At 47.5% G+C, this 14,857-nt stretch overlaps 2 non-coding genes and 3 pseudogenes across 2 annotated transcripts; 3 read left to right on the forward strand and 2 right to left on the reverse strand.

Moving 5' to 3' along the window:
* Nucleotides 1–573: 573 nt before the first annotated feature.
* Nucleotides 574–646, reverse strand: trnav-cac (transfer RNA valine (anticodon CAC)). The gene has a single exon. It is a non-coding gene; the product is annotated as a tRNA-Val (tRNA).
* Nucleotides 647–1,099: 453 nt separating this feature from the next.
* On the reverse strand, nt 1,100–1,171 carry trnae-uuc (transfer RNA glutamic acid (anticodon UUC)). Its single transcript has one exon. It is a non-coding gene; the product is annotated as a tRNA-Glu (tRNA).
* An 11,942-nt stretch (nt 1,172–13,113) lies between these two features.
* LOC148811752 (5S ribosomal RNA) lies at nt 13,114–13,232 on the forward strand (annotated as a pseudogene).
* Nucleotides 13,233–13,769: 537 nt separating this feature from the next.
* LOC148811753 (5S ribosomal RNA) lies at nt 13,770–13,888 on the forward strand (annotated as a pseudogene).
* Nucleotides 13,889–14,153: 265 nt separating this feature from the next.
* LOC148811754 (5S ribosomal RNA) lies at nt 14,154–14,272 on the forward strand (annotated as a pseudogene).
* The last annotated feature ends 585 nt before the right edge of the window (nt 14,273–14,857 follow it).

Consider the following 14,857-nt stretch of genomic DNA (forward strand, 5'->3'; position numbering starts at 1 on the left):
TCTCTGTTTTCTTTCACAGCGCCGTGCACCTTTTCATTGCTCTCGCTTTCAGAGCCTCCGCACGGCACACGACTCGACATCAGGAAGCACATTGAAGTGAAAGCAGGAAGCGCTGCGACATGCACTGTGCAGATCCCGCCACACTAAGAGGTGAGTGGGTCTGTTCGATGCACAAAGAACGCTTTGATAAGCGTCAAAGGCAAATCATTCCGAGTTGGTCGTTTGTGTTTTCTGTTCAGACGCGAAATGCTGAAATGATCTCTCGGCTCTTCGGTTGTCATTTCTGCTCCGTAAAGGAATCACAGCAGGCGTCGGCTTCCAGCACGGTGGGTCGGGACACGATGCCGGGGGTCGGAGAGAGCGATGTCTTCCTCGTTAGTATAGTGGTGATTATCCCTACCTGTCACGCGGGAGACTGGGGTACATCAGGACGCGCATTGAAGTGAAAGCAGGATCCGCTGCGACATGCACTGTGCAGATCCCGCCACAATAAGAGGTGAGTGGGTCTGTTCGATCACTGCGCTAGGCGAATCCCCAATCCCCTTTTGTGCGTGCTGACAAAGGAAGCCGGTCTGTTTCCGCCCGGTTTCGAACCGGGGACCTTTCGCGTGTGAGGCGAACGTGATAACCACTACACTACGGAAACGGTGGCAATCCCTGCCCAGCGGCCCAGCGCTGAGCTTCGCCAATGCGATTCAGCTGCTTCCAGTGCCTTTATTGGAGTGCGCTGATGGACCGTGCTCTCTCTCCAGAGACCAGCACGCCTGTCATGGACGGAGCAGGAAAGGCGGCGCCACATTCTACAGCCCTCTCCACGCAATCGACGAAATCGGGCTACTGAAGTGGAGAAAATCGCCTCTCCAGAAAGTGCAAATATCATCTTGGAGAGTATAAATCCTATTGCCGAAGGTCAGCCCTGTCTACCAGAGTAACCCTCCCACCTCCTGCAGGGATGATCAGCTCGTCTCGCACGCGAGAAGTCTTCAGTTGGAAACAAGCGCCCCCTCTTCTCGCGCGTTTTGCACGTTCGAGTGGTTTTAATGCGGCTCCTTCGTACACGGTGCTGATCTTTTGGAAAGCAGGAGGCAAAACTGACAGGTTCCCATACCGGGAGTCGAACCCGGGCCGCCTGGGTGAAAACCAGGAATCCTAACCGCTAGACCATATGGGAGCACACACCCCTGCTGTTCCGGGCATCATGCAAGCAAACTACATAAATATGAGAAAACGCGCAAGAGAGTTGTCACTCAGAGTGTCGAAGGGTCAATGTATACTGGGGCTCAGTTGAAATGCAACGTCAGGACTTTTCCGAATTAGGTCACACGAAGAGAGCACAGCCTTTTCCGCCCTGCCACGTGGGTATCGGTAACTCGCCGTGATCGTATAGTGGTCAGTACTTTGCGTTGTGGCCGCAACAACCCCGGTTCGAATCCGGGTCACGGCAGAATAGGGGCGTCTGCTTTTTCTACTTGCGCGAATGAAGGCAAAAAAAAGCCAATCGATGTGAACGAACGGCGCTTTACAGAGGAGTACTGCCTGACTGGATCGTTGATGAACGACAGAGGCCACTCTGACCTCTTCTCGGTTTTCTTCAATGACTTACTAAGGATCTTCTTCACATTCGCCCATGCAGGGGAAGCCAGTTACACCAAAGCAAACGCAGGAAAGTGCATTTCAAGCAGAGACCAGGAGGGACTTGTTTACACCGAGAGTGGTCGGAGAATGGAACAATGCGCCCAGCCCTGTTGCTGGAGCCGATTCTTGATGAGATCTTGGGCTCACTAAGAGGCCCCCGCTGGATGCTAATCTTTCTGTTGTTGTTGCAGGTCCTGCGCTGCTTTTGAGCCGACAGAGCTCGTCCTGGTCTGTCGGCACAGCCCAATTGCAAATGATCGGCTCCGCGTACAGAAGGAACGTGCGTTTGGTACAAGAGTGCATGAAGGCACCGGAAATACATTGGGAACAAATGACCGGTCGCTCAAGACCTCTGTGAAGTACAGGAGCGTGCAAAAAGAGGCTGTTTCCGCCCAGTCTCGAACCGGGGACCTTTCGCGTGTTAGGCGAACGTGATAGCCGCTACACTACAGAAACCTGCAGGGACCGCTGCTGGTGTCTCGCTTGCGTTTCGGGCTGAGAAAGGGAAGCGTCACTTTAGGCAGGGGGCACTGGAGAGAGGAACAAAGGGCGCGATGAAACAAAATACCGAAACCCATGATCAAACCAGGGACCTTTAGATCTTCAGTCGAACGCTCACCCAACGGAGTTATTTCGGCTTTGCGCATCGCCCCCAGCCACCTGCTCCAGCCTTCCTGTGTTGTGGCAGGAGCGCACCAAGAGGAGCGGGAGAGTGTTCACAGCGCTAGGTGAATCCCCAAAGAGTGCGTGCCAACAAACGAAACTGGCCTGTTTCCACCCGGTTTCAAACCAGGTATCTTTCACGTATGAAGCAAACGTGATAACCACTACGGAAACGGTGGGAAAACAAGCCCACCGTCAGTGAGTATTCAACTTCACTGCATTACTGCTTGAGAAATCAATTGTTATCCCAACCAGTTGATATCAATTTATTTCCTTAGGGTTATGTCCTTGTTTTGAGTATCTAATGTAGAAGTTGTAAACAAGTTCAATTACGAAACGGTCTAAATGAATGATATACCGAACGTATGTCCTCTTGATATGTGTAACTCTTTGTAACTGAATGAATTTATATCTTTTGTATTCTGATAACCCTTACGATAAGATCTGTTTGGTTTACATGCATATTCTATATATTAATAAATGTATCCTCGTGTATTAGTACCTGTGTATGCGTTGTTTGAGTTATATCGCATGGTTGGATTCTAAGACCAATAAAAGAATCAATTTTGTGATTTACTGCCACAACTAATAATTGTCCCAGTAAATGCACAACCCCCTACAGAACTGGTGCCTCGTGAGAGCACACTACAACAGTGTGTGATCTCCTGTCCCAGCCTGAGGAGCAGACAGCGAGCCTGTCTCTCAATAATAATAATCAAGTGGGGGATCTCCTGTCCCAGCCTGGGGAACACTGAGCCTATCTCTCAATACTAATAATACAGTGTGTGATTCCCTGCCCCAGCCAATGGAACAGACAGTGACCATGTCTCTCAATAATAATAATACAGTTTGTGACCTCCTGTCCCAGCTTGGGGGAAAGTGAGCCAGACTCTCAATAATAATAATACAGTGTGATCTACTGTCCCAGGCTGAGGAACAGTGAGTTTATCTGTCAATAATAATAATACAGTGTGATCTCCTGTCCCAGCCTGAGGAACAGTGAGCTTGTCTCAATAATAATAATACAGTGTGATCTCCTGTCCCAGCCTGAGGAACTGTGAGCCTGTCTCTCAATAATAATAATACAGTGTGTGATCTCCTGTCCCAGCCTCAGGAACAGACAGCGAACCTGTCTCTCAATAATAATCATAATACAGTGTGTGACCTCCTGTCCCAGCCTGAGGAACAGACAGTGAGCATGTCTCTCAACAATAATATGAATAAACTGTGTGACTTCCTGTCCCAGCCTGAGGAACAGACAGTGAGCCTGTCTCTCAATAATAATAATACAGTGTGTGATCTCCTGTCCCAGCCTGAGGAACAGACAGTGAGCATGTCTCTCAACAATAATATGAATAAACTGTGTGATCTCCTGTCCCAGCCTGAGGAACAGACAGTGAGCCTGTCTCTCAATAATAATAATACAGTGTGTGACTTCCTGTCCCAGCCTGAGGAACAGACAGTGAGCCTGTCTCTCAATAATAATAATACAGTGTGTGACCTCCTGTCCCAGCCTGAGGAACAGACAGTGAGCCCGTCTCTCAATAATAATAATACAGTGTGTGATCTCCTGTCCCAACCTGAGGAACACACAGGAGTGAGCCAGTCTCTCAATAATAATAAAGCAGATTATGATCTCCTGTAACAGCCTAAGGAACAGTCAGGAAAGAGCAGGTCTCTCGATAATAATAATACAGTGTGTGATCTCCTGTCCCAGCCTGAGGAACAGACAGTGAGCTTGTCTCTCAATAATAATAATTCAGTGTGTGACTTCCTGTCCCAGCCTGAGGAAAAGACAGTAAGCCTGTCTCTCAATAATAATAATACAGTGTGTCATCTCCTGTCCAAGCCTGAGGAACAGTGAGCTTGTCTCTCAAGAATAATAATACAGTGTGATCTCCTGTCCCAGCTTGAGGAACAGAGGGCCTGTCTCTCAATAATAATAATACAGTGTGTGATTTCCTGTCCCAGCCTGAGGAACAGACAGTGAACCTGTCTCTCAATAATAATAATACAGTGTGTGATCTCCTGTCCCAGCCTGAGGAACAGACAGTGAGCCTGTCTCTCAATAATAATAATACAGTGTGTGATTTCCTGTCCCAGCCTGAGGAACAGACAGTGAACCTGTCTCTCAATAATAATAATACAGTGTGTGATCTCCTGTCCCAGCCTGAGGAACAGACAGTGAACCTGTCTCTCAATAATAATAATCCAGTGTGGAATGTCCTGTCCCAGTCTGAGGAACAAACAGTGAGCCTGTCTCTCAATAATAATAATACAGTGCGTGATCTCCTGTACTAGCCTGAGGAACAGACAGCGAGCCTTTCTCTCAATAATAATAATACAGTGTGTGACCTCCTGTCCCAGACTGGGGAACAGTGAGCCAGACTCTCAATAATAATAATACAGTGTGATCTACTGTCCCAGCCTGAGGAACACAGAGGCTATCTCTCAATACTAATAATACAGTGTGTGATATCCTGCCCCAGCCTGAGGAACAGACAGTGAGCCTGTCTCTCAATAATAATAATACAGTGTGATCTACTGTCCCAGCCTGAGGAACAGACAGTGAGCCTGTATCTCAATAATAATAATACAGTGCGTGATCTCCTGTACTAGCCTGAGGAACAGACATCGAGCCTTTCTCTCACTAATAACAATACCTTGTGTGACCTCCTGTCCCAGACTGGGGAACAGTGAGCCAGACTCTCAATAATAATAATACAGTGTGATCTACTGTCCCAGCCTGAGGAACAGTGAGTTTATCTGTCAATAATAATAATACAGTGTGATCTTCTGTACCAACCTGAGGAACAGTGAGCTTGTCTCTCAATAATAATAATACAGTGTGATCTCCTGTCCCAGCCTGAGGAACAGAGGGCCTGTCTCTCAATAATAATAATACAGTGTGTGATCTCCTGTCCCAGCCTGAGGAACAGACAGTGAACCTGTCTCTCAATAATAATAATACAGTGTGTGATCTCCTGTCCCAGTCTGAGGAACAAACAGTGAGCATGTCTCTCAATAATAATAGAACAGTGTGTGATCTCCAGTCCCAGCAAGAGGAACAGACAGTGAGTCTGTATCTCAATAATAATAATACAGTGTGTGATCTCCAGTCCCAGCCTGGGGAACACTGAGCCTGTCTCTCAATACTAATAATACAGTGTGTCATTTCCTGTCCCAGCTAGAGGAACAGACAGTGAGCATGTCTCTCAACAATAATATTAATAAACTGTGTGATCTCCTGTCCCAGTCTGAGCAACAGACAGTGAGCCTGTCTCTCAATAATAATAATACAGAGTGTGATCTCCTGTCCCAGCATAAGGAACAGAGTGAGCCTGTCTCTCAGTAATAATACAGTGTGTGATCTCCTGTCCCAGTCTGGGGAATTGAAAGTGAGCCTGTCTCTCAGTAATAATAATATAGTGTGTGATCCACTGTCCCAGCCTGAGGAACAGACAGTCAGCCCGTCTCTCAATAATAATAATACAGTGTGTGATCTCCTGTCCCAACCTGAGGAACAGACAGGAGTGAGCCAGTCTCTCAATAATAAGAGAGCAGATTATGATCTGCTGTCCCAGCCTAAGGAACAATCAGGTGTAGTGTGCTCTCTGAAGGCACCAGTTCTGTAGGGTTTGGGCATTTACTGGGACAATTATTAATTGTAGCTGTAAATCACAAAATTGATTCTTTTGATGGCTTTAGAATCCAACCATGCGATATAATTCAAACAACGCACACACTCAGGTACTAATACACGAGGATACATTTATTAATACATAGAATATGCATATAAACCTAACAGATCTTATCGAGAGGGTTATCAGAATACAAAAGGTATATATTCAGTCAGTTACCAAGAGTTACATATATCAAGAGAACATACGTTCGGTGTATCATTCATTTAGACCATTTCATAAAGTGAACTTGGTTACAACTTCTACATTAGATACTGAAAACAAGTACATAACTCTTAGGAATAAAATTGATATCAACTGGTTGGGGTAACAATTGAATTCTCGAGCTGTAATGCATTGAGTTGAATACTCATCCAATCTCTGGGGATTCAGATCTCCTGCGGGCTCAAAGAAACAGTTGCAGGCTTCTAAACTGTCCAATCCGTGCTCTCTGGCTCCGTGCCAGGCTGTGCTGTGCGGCTTGCGACAGTGCGCTGCTGATGCTCACTGACCGGCTAGTTAGTGTTGGCTTTAACTTGCAAAGTTTGCGCACAAGAGAAAAGATGACTGTGGGTCCCAGCAGGTCAGGAAGAGGACCAGTTCGTTCCTGATGAAGAGATAGTTCTGAATAGTGATTCACCTGTCCACAGTTCCGACCTGTTCACGAGGCTTGCTGCTGGTGCTAACCTCGGGTGGATCCTCTGGTTACTCTCTGGCAACCTCCGCTCTAGACTCTTAGAACAGAGTAAAGTTCTGGCACTCGGACACACTGGCCGTTCCGTGGTTGTCCGGGCTGAGTCTCAGGATGGTCAGGAGGCGCGCTGCGAGAATGTCCTGCCTTTGGGAGCCTTCTGTTCCTGGGCCGCCCTGCCCTGGAATTCTCCTTTGAATTCCCTTTAAAATTGTCCGAAATAGTCTCTCAGGCCCTCTGTGTTGCCTGTTTTTACCTGGAGGAACTTCAGCTCGTTCATTGGCAGAAAGTTCCATGGGCATCAGAGTCCCATGTGCGTTACTCGGCCCTACCGGTCCCTGATTGGTTGATCAAGGTGGGATATGAGTCACTTACTCCTGACACCTAGGAATGCAGTCCAGATGTCCATCTGGCACTCCCTAGACAGATAGGCGCCAATGGATGACCATTGATCATGATAGCCAGGCTTAGCTAAGTGCATCCCCATTTGGGAGCTGTCCCTTATCAAAAGAAAACATCTTTAAATCAGCCTGCATGAATAGTTTCTCTGTGGCTGCACCACAGAGATGAAGAGGGAGATGGGGCATCATTTGGGAAAGCACAGCAACACTTAATTCTGTCTTATTAATAAGCATTGCCATTACATATCCCCCCTTTTTGAAGGTCACGAGGTCCTGAGGCATTGTTGCCTTCAAAACAAAACAGAGTTAAGTGATGTCCCTTGTCATTAGAACATTAACCTTAAATCTCCACATTACTCCTCGAGAATTCATACAGGAACCAGCATTGGGAACAAACAGGATGAATAACATCTGGAGTATGTATAAACACGGTAGGAGACATCGTCTCATTCTAGGCATTACACATCAGGAAGTTCACTGTCAATATCTGATACCTCTGTAGGCAGAAATTTGGGAAGAAGTAACTTCCTTTCTTTTGACATGGTACCTTTGACTCATTCATGCTACCCGGAGTACATCTTGATGTAAGAGTACAGCATTCAGAGTACATCCAGTTATGATCCAGCTACCTGGCAGTAGTGTTACAATAACAACAGTTCCTGTTCCCAGCCCCCCGGTAAACCACGACACCTGTGTTGGGTATCTGCCAGGGTGGGTTGGAGGTTTGTTCCATTAAAGCAAACTAACTACCTGTACCTCTTCAGGGCTTACTGTTTCTTGGATTTCTATCCAATTCAATAGTGTGGCACCTGAAGGCATCCGCGACCTCAAGTTTGGTCTTATGTTGTCTGGTTCCAGACCGTACAGTGTTAAGTTACCAAGCTGTACTATGGCCTCCTTGGGAACTTGCAGGAGACTGTTGGTTAGTTAGCTGCATTGTGGTAGCTGTATCATGCCTGTCACAAGTCATGGTGACAGTTAAATGTGGTGTGCTGACCAGCCATTTACTTCCCACCTGCTCTTCATGGGGTTCATTAACCTCCCTCTGCCCATTAGTAGCTTTACACCCTTCATTGGTGAATCATTTAGACACAGCCAATGGATAGCTTTGGTAGCTATACCCATCTCAAGATTTGGAACCGAATTCAATCTTGGATTGCCTTCTAGGTGAGCTATGAGCGATGGGAGGTTAATGTCACATACTCCTCTACTGAGTGGAATCAAGTGGGTTGGGAATTGTGCCATGGCTAGACTGGCTACAGTGGCACTAATCTCCCTTAACAGGTCTTGTGTCAACATTCTGGCCAGTTGCACACAAGCATAAACCCACTGTATAACACCAACAATCATGTCCACTGGTTGGGGAATAAGGTTTAACCCTGTTGCATAGGCAGTTGCCTGTAGGGTTTTCCCTAAGCTTTCCAACTTTTGCTGCTGTTAATACCGTCTGTCACTACCCTCGGGCATCTCTGACACCTGCCTTCTTGGGGCAGTCAGGGTGAAAGTGCCAGTAGCAAACAAACCTACCAGAAATAGCAAATACACAACAGTGGTGGCAGCAATCAGTCCTCCCAAAAGTCTTTTAGGGTGGCTAATCCCAGTCATCTCCTTCTGAGTGACTGTCACCTTTCTAAGCTGGCGCAGCATGTACATGGTGTCTTTCTCAGTATGCCGTGTGGCATCCTGGACACCAACATCCTGGAAATCTGGGGGGATCTGACGCAGCTGCTGATGCTGCTCCTCCATTTCCAGGGCATCTGCTTTTTCGATTTGTTCATTGTTCATGCCTGTGCTCTAGGAACCCTGCAGGGGGCAGTGCAGCTGTGGAGCATGCCTGACCCTCGGCTGAGTGGTCATCTGGAGCACCTGAGTGATCTGGGATTGTTACCTCATTCTCACTGTTCAAGTAAACCCTGCACACTTCCTGATTGAGGAATCCCTCTATCGGCATGTTTACAATCGTTCGCTGGGTGTGGGTGTAGGACACCTGCTCGCTCCCCCCTTCCCTAGCTAGGGGTTCAGGAAGCTTCCCCAGCACTGGGATAGCTAGTTCACTGTCTTTGAACTTACTATCACCCACCAGGCCCATGTCAGTGCAGGCGGGGATTCTGACACCCCTCTTTGCGATGTCCTGCACTGGCAGGCGGGTGGCTTGACCATCCAGCTCCAATCTGGCTGAACCACTGTTGGTCAGACTCAGACTGACAGACTGAGCTGGTGGCTGTAAGAAAACCGGCTCGGCTTTCATTCCCTGTCCCTTCCGGGGGACTGGGTGTGTTGGAAACCCTGCCGTTGAGGCAGGAACAATCAGGTCAATCTCACTCACTACCTGGTAGTTGTGAGAAATAATGTTACCTGACTGCAGGTTCCCTGGGTCACAGCAGAGGGAATCGGCATCTGGGATCAGGTGTGTCCACAGCGCAGTAGTCTCAGCGTCCAGCTGGACCTCCTCTCTAACCTGTGAATGTTGCACCAGGGGCACCTGGCGGTGGCCCTGTGACAGCTGCTCAAGCACATCCTCACTAATAGAGGACCTCTCAGGGCTAAGGGTGAGGGCTACATCACCAACCTGCTCTCCTGCCATCTGGATCCCTTCCACCACTGCACGGTGGTGGTCCTGACCCCTCTTGGGTGCCAGGGTGCACAGGGAAAGCTCCTTTTCATCGCCAGGTGGGGAGATCTGCTCCTCTTTAGGGATGTAAAAGGGGTGTGCTTTACCTGGTGGATCAGGCGGCTGCTTGGAGCACCGCTCCTGTGGCATGGAGGCTGTTGTGACCTCAGCCGGGACATGACTTCCCTGTATATCCGGGGAACAAGAAAATATTTTTATTTCTTGTCCAGAGGGAACAGAAGGAATCTCCACAAAGGCTTCTGTGTTCAGTGGGCACTGTGTGAGCACAGTCTGCCTCTTGGCCCCCCTTTCCTTCTGTACAGAAGGCTTAGGAGCCTTGACCTGTTTCCACACCTTGCCTTTCTGGTGATCCACCAAAGGTTCATCTCTGAGTCGCATGCCCTTTTCTTTTTCTACCCGTTTGAGCTTGCTGTATGACATCAAACACCTTTCAACCTCAGTGTCAATCAATGTCTCACTGTGTAAGACATCTCCCATGGCAGCCTTGAGGTAAAAGCTTCCTGCTTTTCCTCTCTGTTTTACTGCCTGCTCTGTGACTTCAGGGGTGGAGTAAGCTCTCGCTTGCGAGTGGCTGACCTCATCCAGGCAGGAACCCTTCCGCTCAATCAGATAGACTGAGGGGGGGAGAGGGGGCGGGTCTCCGCCTCCTCCAGTGGAGAGTATCAGCTCATTCACGCTTCTGGCAGCCTTGGGGAGCGGTTGTCTCTGTCCTAATAAAACTTGTTCAAGCCTGGCCAGGCGGGCGGCTACTGAATCCTTTTGTTCAGCTTTATCTAGCCCTTTCCCTTCCCCGGTGTTCTCATGGCACTTAGGACGCTGGGTGCGGTCCTGTGTGCCTGCTTTGGAACGGGGCTTAGCCAGCTCAGGAGCCTGTGCTCCTTCGAGCAGGGGGGAATTAACCCTGCTGGCTCTGACGGCGAACACAGTCGCTTTAGCACCTTTTTGCTCAAAGCGACTTTGGACATCATACTCCCAGGCTTTCTGCACTAATCTCTTAATATCGGTCATTTTCATGGTCTGTGCATCTGTATGCATTAAGATCATCTTTCTGACTGACGGGTGGAGATTCGCAATGAATAAACCCTTGAAATGTGTGTTCTCTTCGCAACCCTCATCATTTGCCCTGCAAAATAAGTTCGTCTAAGTCTCTCCTAATATTCGCGAGGGGACTATGCTCTCTCGTGCTTAATGTTAAGGGCGGCGGCTATCGCGGCAGTCGGGTCAATAAACGCACTGTATTCTCGGATAAGTGCTTGACACAGCTCTTCAAAGTCATCACAGACGTTCTTCATCTGCCTAGCCATCCACTCATGTACAGCTCTGCTGCTAGTTTTCCTGACCAGAAACACTTTCTCCTGTTCTGTGGCGTTTGGCAGGTACTGCAGGGTATACCTGAGGTCTTGAATATAACTCTCGATATTATTCTCTGACACTGCAGGTCAAATCTCTCCATGTCCTTCGCTAGCTCTCTCAGAGAATGGAGGTTTATTCTCCTAGCTTCTCCGCTGACGGAGATATGACGGAGATCGTGGTCAGACCTGTCGCTGCTAGAGAGAGTGCTTAATAGCGACTCGAATTCAGACCTTTTAGCAACCATCGTTAAACTTAAAGAGTATTACTTTTAAGTACGAAATCACAGTTCTACCACAGAAAACCACAAGATCAAGTATGCAATCAACCCGGTAGATCGCAAAAGATCACAAAACAATCAAGCACTGCTTAAAGAGCAAGGGGAACTTTTTTCCTTTCGGCTTTCAGCACACTGTATTGTCGCGTATGAAACCCGCGGCGTTTTATATTGAATTATTCCGCTTGGTTGACTCATTTTAGTCTTACCATAGCCCAGGTATGACTGAAATGAGTCCAGGGATGCCAATAAATGTAGTGTGCTCTCTGAAGGCACCAGTTCTGTAGGGTTTGGGCATGTACGGGGACATTTATTAATTGTAGCCGTAAATCACAAAATGATTCTTTTGATGGCCTTAGAATCCAACCATGCGATATAACTCAAACAACGCACACACCCACGGGTACTAATACACGAGGATACATTTATTAATACATAAAATATGCATATAAACCTAACAGATCTTATCGAGAGGGTTATCAGAATACAAAAGGTATATATACAATCAGTTACAAAGAGTTACATATGTCAAGAGGACATACGTTCAGTATATCATTCATTTAGATCGTTTCATAAAGTGAACTTGGTTACAACTTCAACATTAGATACTGAAAACAAGTACATAACTCTTAGGAATTAAATTGATATCAACTGGTTGGGATAACAATTGAATTCTCAAGCTGTAATGCATTGAAGTTGAATACTCATCCAATCTCTGGGGATTCAGATCTCCTGCGGGCTCTCTGGCTCCGTGCCAGGCTGTGCTGTGCTGCAGATGATCACTGACCGGCTAGTTAGTGTTGGCTTTAACTAGCAAAGTTTGTGCACAGGAGAAAAGATGACTGTGGGTCCCAGCAAGTCAGGAAGAGGACCGGTTCATTCCTGATGAAGCGCTAGTTCTGAATAGTGATTCAGCTGTCCACAGTTCCGACCTGTTCACAAGGCTTGCTGCTGGTGCTTACCTCAGGTGGATCCTCTGGTTACTCTCTGGCAACCTCCGCTCTAGACTCTTAGAACAAAAGAAAGTTCTGGCACTCGGACACACTGGCCGTTCCGTGGTTGTCCGGGCTGAGTCTTAGGATGGTCAGGAGGCGCGCTGCGAGAATGTCCTGCCCTTGGGAGCCTTTTGGTCCTGGGCCGTCCTGCCCTGGAATTCTCCTTTGAATTCCCTTTAGAAAAGTCCAGGAAATAGTCTCTCAGGCCCTCTGTGTTGCCTGTTTTTACCTGGAGGAACTTCAGCTCGTTCATTGGCTGAAAGTTCCATGGGCATCAGAGTCCCACGTGGGTTACTCGGCCCTACCAGTCCCTGATTGGTTGATCAAGTTGAGATGTGAGTCACTTACTCCTGACACACACTTACTCCTGACACACAGGAATGCAGTCCAGATGTCCATCTGGCACACCCCAGACAGATAGGCGCCAATGGATGACCATTGATCATGATAGCTAAGCTTAGCTAAGTGCATCCCCATTTGGGAGCTGTCCCTTATCAAAAGAAAACATCTTTAAATGAGCCTGCATGAATAGTTTCTCTGTGGCTGCACCACAGAGATGAACAGAGAGATGGGGCCTCATTAGAAAAAGCACAGCAACACTTAATTCTGTCTTATTAACAACCATTGCAGCTTCAAGTGAAAGGCTGAAGTGAAATAGAGCGGGGACGAAGGCAGTGAAGAGAGAGAACGTGGGAAGAAGAGAAAAACGCAAGGGAAAAAAAGCAGCGTCGTAAAAGAGGTGACGGAGCTGTCCTCTCTATAAGAAGGGTGCCAGCGAGCCTTGCGCTGGCTTACGGCCACACACCCTTGAGCACGCCTGATCTTGTCTGATTTTGGAAGCTAAACAGGGATGGGCCTGGTTAGTACTTGGATGGGAGACCGCCTGGAAATACCAGGTGCTGTAAGCTTTTAAGCACAGGAGGCGCCCTATCCCCGCTCGCTCACTCATTCCCCTGTTCACACGAGCAGTGCGGCTTTTCCGTCTGTTTATTTGTCAGCTTTGGCGAGACACGGGTGCTTGTGTATTAGCGTGAGCGTTTTTTATTCTGATCATGAACAGTTTTACAAGTCCGCAAAGGATCGAGGAAAGGTTTATCGCCAGCTGAAAAGAGACACAGCGCTTCGGCTGTGGAGACTTGTTCGGCTGGCGTTCGGGGAGTCGCGTTTTTCAGAATTGTATCGAGATCGTTTTCCACAGAGCTCAGATGTCAAAGCAAAGCAGCAGCTCTCCACAGCGATCCTCTATAGCGCCCTTTCTCCCGCAGCTCCGTCCTCATTGGAAGGAAGCAAGAGTGAAAGGCTGAAGTGAAATAGAGCAGGGACGAAGGCAGTGAAGAGAGAGAACGTGGGAAGAAGAGAAAAACGCAAGGGAAAAAAAGCAGCGTCGTAAAAGAGGTGACGGAGCTGTCCTCTCTATAAGAAGGGTGCCAGCGAGCCTTGCGCTGGCTTACGGCCACACCCCCTTGAGCACGCCTGATCTTGTCTGATTTCGGAAGCTAAACAGGGATGGGCCTGGTTAGTACTTGGATGGGAGACCGCCTGGAAATACCAGGTGCTGTAAGCTTTTAAGCACAGGAGGCGCCCTATCCCCGCTCGCTCACTCATTCCCCTGTTCACACGAGCAGTGCGGCTTTTCCGTCTGTTTATTTGTCAGCTTTGGCGAGACACGGGTGCTTGTGTATTAGCGTGAGCGTTTTTTATTCTGATCATGAACAGTTTTACAAGTCCGCAAAGGATCGAGGAAAGGTTTATCGCCAGCTGAAAAGAGACACAGCGCTTCGGCTGTGGAGACTTGTTCGGCTGGCGTTCGGGGAGTCGCGTTTTTCAGAATTGACGGCCACACCCCCTTGAGCACGCCTGATCTTGTCTGATCTGGGAAGCTAAACAGGGATGGGCCTGGTTAGTACTTGGATGGGAGACCGCCTGGGAATACCAGGTGCTGTAAGCCTTTAATTGCAGGAGGCACCCTATCTTCGCTCACTCGCTCATTCTCCTTTTCACACGTGCAGTGCGGCTTTTTGGCTTTTTATTTGTCAGCTTTGGTGAGACACAGGTGCTTGTGTATTAGCATGAGCGTTTTTTATTCTCATCATGAACCTTATATACTGTATCTCTACATCCCATAACCTTTAACGGCAGGTGCCTGGGTGTGGACATGTTGTGATGTAATATTTAATTTAAAAGTAAACATTTTAGTAAAGTCTGTTATATTGTTAAAATCTATAAGCGTTATAAATATCAATTTTTGCTCGTGCTTATAATTTATCACTGCTTAATGTGTCTTATTCAATTATTTAAACACTTTTATGACCTATCCACTAAAATATAAAGACCTGCCCTACAACGCTCTTCTCAAAAGATAAAATAAGTTTTACATTTTTTGATTCAATGTAATTTATTTTCTAGAGAAACACACATCATTTGAGGCTTGGGTTGCATGTTAATATTTTTAAGGTTTAAAGACTTTACGTTCACGGTACGTGGAAAATCATTTCAAACTTTTGAAAAGTTGTTGAGAATTTGTCATTGAAAT

Source organism: Atractosteus spatula, assembly GCF_055471065.1.
Source record: "Atractosteus spatula isolate fAtrSpa1 chromosome 10 unlocalized genomic scaffold, fAtrSpa1.hap1 SUPER_10_unloc_7, whole genome shotgun sequence".
NCBI lineage: Eukaryota > Metazoa > Chordata > Actinopteri > Semionotiformes > Lepisosteidae > Atractosteus > Atractosteus spatula.